General features: G+C 44.6%; 1 pseudogene; it reads left to right on the forward strand.

The window, feature by feature from the left end:
* The first annotated feature begins 2183 nt into the window (after window positions 1–2183).
* Window positions 2184–4588, forward strand: LOC115567804 (uncharacterized; annotated as a pseudogene).
* Window positions 4589–5071: the final 483 nt, after the last annotated feature.

Below are 5071 nucleotides of genomic sequence, written 5' to 3' on the forward strand. Positions count from 1 at the left end.
AGCAATGTATAGATTAGTTTAAACTTAGATTAGTTTAAAGCACTGTTTAAAAAAACAGTGCTTTTCTTTCAAAAATAAGGACATTTCTAAGTGACCCCAAACTTTTGGCCGGTAGTGTATATATATATATATATATATATATATATATATATTCCCACCGGGGTTTACATTTATAATGACCCAGGGTGACCAATCACGAGTGATTTTGCTTGTTTATGAGTAGTGGTTTCATCCAATACTCAATGAGGATATTCAAGCCAGCCCACACATTCTCTGGCCAGGCGTGGTTTCGCTGCTATTCATATGCAAATTAGAGGCATTCGCACCTCCGGGAGCTCCACTGACGTCATGGTTCATTTCCGACAATTTTCGGCACAGACAAACGCCATGTTCACAGCCTGTAAATTGTCGTTAACTGCCGAAAATTAGGGAGATTTCCGGGCGTTTACGGGGCCGAAAATCCCACTTTTCATGCAGTGTTACCCACAGCCCAAAGAACCTTCTTCCAGTTGACCTTGGAGTCTCCTACATGCCTTTGGGTGAACTCTGGTGGAGATTTAATGACATTTCTTCAACAGTATCTCTCTCTTTGTCACTCTCCCATAAGGCTTTGGCTGGTGAAGAACCTGAGCAACAGTTGTTGTATGCAGAGTCTCTCACATCTCAGCTGCTGAAGCTTTTAACTCCTTCAGGGTAGTCATAGGTGTCTTGGTGGCCTCCCTCAAGTCTTCTTCTTGTAGGGTCACTAAGATTGTGAGGACAATCTGCTCTAGGCAGATTTACACAATGTATCATATTCATTCCATTTCTCAATGATGGATTTCACGGAACTCTGGAGGATTATCAGTGACTTGGAAATGCTTTGTATCCATCCCCTGACTTATACTTTTCAATGACTTTTCACAGAATAGCTTGGAGTGTCCTCTTTTTCTTTTAGCGAGGAATAGTGATTAATCAGTGGCTGGAGCTTCCATCCACACCTTTATACTACAATCACTTGAGACACATTCACTGAACTCAGGTGATCTCAATTGTGAGACTACTAGCACCAATTGGCTGGACCGCTGTTGAATTAGGTGAATTGTTTCAAAGGTGGTGAATAACTCTGCAGTCACTTATTTTACAAGATGTATTTTCTTTTGTCAAAAAAGCCAAAATTATATTGACCAAGATCCCACTTCTATGAGCAATAAAAGGGGAAAACATCCACGAGGAAGATTACTTTTTATAGGCACTGTAAATGTTGAGTGTAACATACCTTAGATCCTTGCACTGCATGAAAAGTGGGATTTTCGTCCCCGTAAATGCCCAGAAATCGCCATAATTTTCGGCAGTTAACGACAATTTACAGCCTGTGAACGTCACGTTCGTCTGTGCCACATACTGATGGAAACGAACCATGATGTATGTGGAGCTCCCTGAGGTGCTAAAGGCACCAATTTGCATATAAAGAGCAGCGAAAACCACACCTGGCAAGAGAAAGTCAGACCTGCCAACCTTGTCAAAATATTTTGAGTACCACTTGTGTTTTGCGGCTTTTTTTCGTAGACTTTTGCAACTCCATTGCTTTGCACGCAGTAATTTCCCCATTCACTGGCTGGAAATCGGTTATAAAGAAACAATAAAACCTATATTTTTGATTACAATAGTTTTAATAAAGAAAATATTGACGCAGGTCGCAAGCATGGCCACTGTTCTTGATATTTATTCAAAAAACTTCTGGGGGACATGGACCCTCTTCTTTTTGGCAGGTCTGCTGCCCTGTCCCTCCCTGTCTTCGTCTCTCTCATCTGCCATTGCAGTGGTTGGTTAAAATACACACACACACACACACACACACACACACAGATGCACCGCTGCCTCTTCTTTCTCTTTTTTCTTTGACGATGCATTGGGGTCATTAGGGGAAGATGTTCGATACATTTGCTAAGAAAAAACACCTCGCAAATCTTTTTTTTTTCTTTTTTTCACTTCGACTTCGGCTCGAATGTTTCCACATTGAAAGTAACGTTATGCGTAACGGTTCACATTTACCAAAAGCTGGCAGGTCCGCTGACACACACACACACACACACACACACACACAGTTTACCTTTTTAAGCTCCAACTGCAGCGAGTGGGGAACGGAGGACGGAGAGGGAGGCAGAGGGCAGGAGGAGGCAGGGAGGAGGGGGGTGGGGATGTTACGCTATTGAGAGGGAGGAGTTGTCGTCATGGTACAGAGCCCCTCCCCTCGATATCACGGTATCTCGCGGGATCTTCCTCCTCTCCGCCATGATGGCAGGATTCCGGCGGCAAAACACGATTGTTTACGTGTGTTCTTAACTCGGTAGTAGAAGAGGTTCTTACAATTCCGCACTGTTTTACCATGCCTGGACGTCACTGCTGCGTTAAAAACTGCTCCAGTACCTCACACGATACATATGGAAAACATAGGAACAATGGGATACAGTTTTTTAGGTTGCCGAAATGGACACAGCATCAAGGAGAGCAAGTCTCTGACCTGACGAGGAGACGCCGGATTGCTTGGTTGGCTGCAATAAGAAGAAAGGACCTTACTTTCGATTGCACCCCCCAGTCGATGAAAGTGTGTTCTTTGCATTTTCACTTGGGTACGTTCTCTAAAAATGTCTTTATGTTGTTGTCTCTTAAAGCTACGAAGTGTAGGTTACCTTATGTTGTTGCAAACCCTGAAGTGCATCTGAAGTTGCTGCCTAGCTAACTATCTAACAAACTGTTGCCTCTTCGAAAATGCTCAATGGCCAACCATTAATGTTAACTAAAAAGTAGGTGAGATTCTGCTCATGACATTATGCTACCTTGTTGGTGGAATATGGTCACTGTAGTGCGTTTGTCTCTGTCTCTTGGTTCTCTACACCAGTGGTTCCCAACCCTCCTTTGTCTTTTGGACCCCCTGAGCCCTTTTGTCATACCATGAGCAGCGTTACCCTCTCAGGCTTTATCTTTATTTTGCATGTGTTCTGCGATGGGTTTGCCAGTGTAAAGCATTGATTACATAGATTTTTTCATAATCAATTATTCTGTTGTAGGTAAGCCATCATATGAGATTATGAGATGACTAAAAAGTAGTTGAGATTCTGTTCATGATATTATGCTACCTTGTTGCCAGTTTAAAGCATTGATTACATAGATTTTTCATAATCTAATTATTCTGTTGTAGGTAAACCATCATATGAGATGTTGGAGAACCACCCTGACTGGACACCATCCCTGCGGGTTAGGCCACAATGATGTTAAAAAAACAGATGGAGCGAGATATCAGCGGCAAGTAAAGCGCAGGACCCAGCATCTGGAGCGGCCGCCACCGCCAGCCCAGTACCAGCAGCTGCCATCACCAGCCCAGGACCACCAGCAGCCGCCACCGCCAGCCCAGTACCAGCAGCTGCCATCGCCAGCCCAGGACCACCAGCAACCGCCATCGCCAGCCCAGGACCACCAGCAGCCGCCATCGCCAGCCCAGGACCACCAGCAGTCGCCACCGCCAGCCCAGGACCAGCAGCAGCCGCCATCGCCAGCCCAGGACATGGAATGTGGACTCTGCACATCTAGACGAGATGTTATCAACAATCTTTTGGAAGAAAACAGAGAGCTGAAGCGGGAGCTTGATGAGTACCGGATGAATGAGAACTTTCTGAGTGGTGATGATAACACAGTGAAATATTACACGGGGCTTCCAAACTTTGCATTGTTCCAGACACTTTTACTCACCCTCACTCCATATCTGCCTCAAGGCAGGATGAAGAAGCTCTCACCCTTCCAGCTTGTCCTATTGACTTTAATGCACCTCAGACTAGACCTTCCAATACAGCACCTCAGCCATCTGTTTAGAGTACATAGGACAACTGTCGCCGATGCCTTTCACCATACCCTTGGAGTGATGTACGCACAGCTGTGCTATTGGTGCACTGGCCAAGCAGGAAATGCTTATTGACCAGTATGCCACACCAGTTTGCGGAGTCATTTGGGAAAAATGTGGCTGCCATTGTGGACTGCTTCGAGGTGTTCATCGAGAAACCCTCAAATGTACTGGCAAGGGCACAGACTTTCTCTCAATGCAAACACGTATACACCATGAAATACATAATTGTGATCACGCCCCAGGGTGTCATTTCCTTCATATCGAACAGGTGGGGTGGGCGCATAAGTGACAAGCATATAACTGAGCAAAGTGGTTTCCTGAACAAACTGTTACCAGGTGACATTGTGCTGGCAGATAGGGGCTTTAATATAAGAGAAAGTGTGGGCATGATGTGTGCTGAAGTGAAAATACCTACGTTCACAAGGGGTCGTGCACAGCTGGAGGCGAAAGATGTGGAGGAGACTAGGGCCATAGCACATCTCAGAATTCACGTGGAGAGGGTGATTGGTGTTGTGCGCAACAAATTCAAATTCTTACACTCAACTTTACCTGTGCGAATGCTTCTCAAATGTGAGGGTGAAAACCTAATGCCTTTAGATAAGATTGTCACTGTTTGCTGTGCCTTAACGAACATGTGCAAAAGTGTTGTTTGAGTGCCTTATTCATTACTTTTTAATTTGTTTGAAATAAATGCTTGAAACAACTTGATATGGCTTAACAATATTTATTGAGAACTGAATATATATATGGACAACATAATAATAATAATAATAATAATATACACTAAAAACCACTAAAAAAACACTATTCAGCACAAGAAGGGCAAAACCATGGCATGTCAGCGGAGGGTCTGTCCACAAGCCCCACACAACTGAAGTGATACCACTGGACTGGGCAGTTCTCGTTGTCACAGGCCACCATTTCACCCTCTTCTGGAGACACCACACTTTCTTTGTTCTCTTGGCTGCTTTTTTGGCAGGCTGCTTTCTCGGCCTCTTCCCACCTACTTGTTGTGGCTACGGCTATTGTAGTTCCCGTAGCACGCTGTGACCAGGTGATGGTTGAGAGGTAGGTGGGATAGTGAAATATTGCACAGCAAGTTCAGGGAGTGCCACCTTCACAAAGAAGTCCTGTGCCTTTTGTAGTTGTGAATTCCAAAAAGCACTATCTGGAGCTATGCGCAGAATCACA

Source organism: Sparus aurata, chromosome 17 (assembly GCF_900880675.1).
Source record: "Sparus aurata chromosome 17, fSpaAur1.1, whole genome shotgun sequence".
NCBI lineage: Eukaryota > Metazoa > Chordata > Actinopteri > Spariformes > Sparidae > Sparus > Sparus aurata.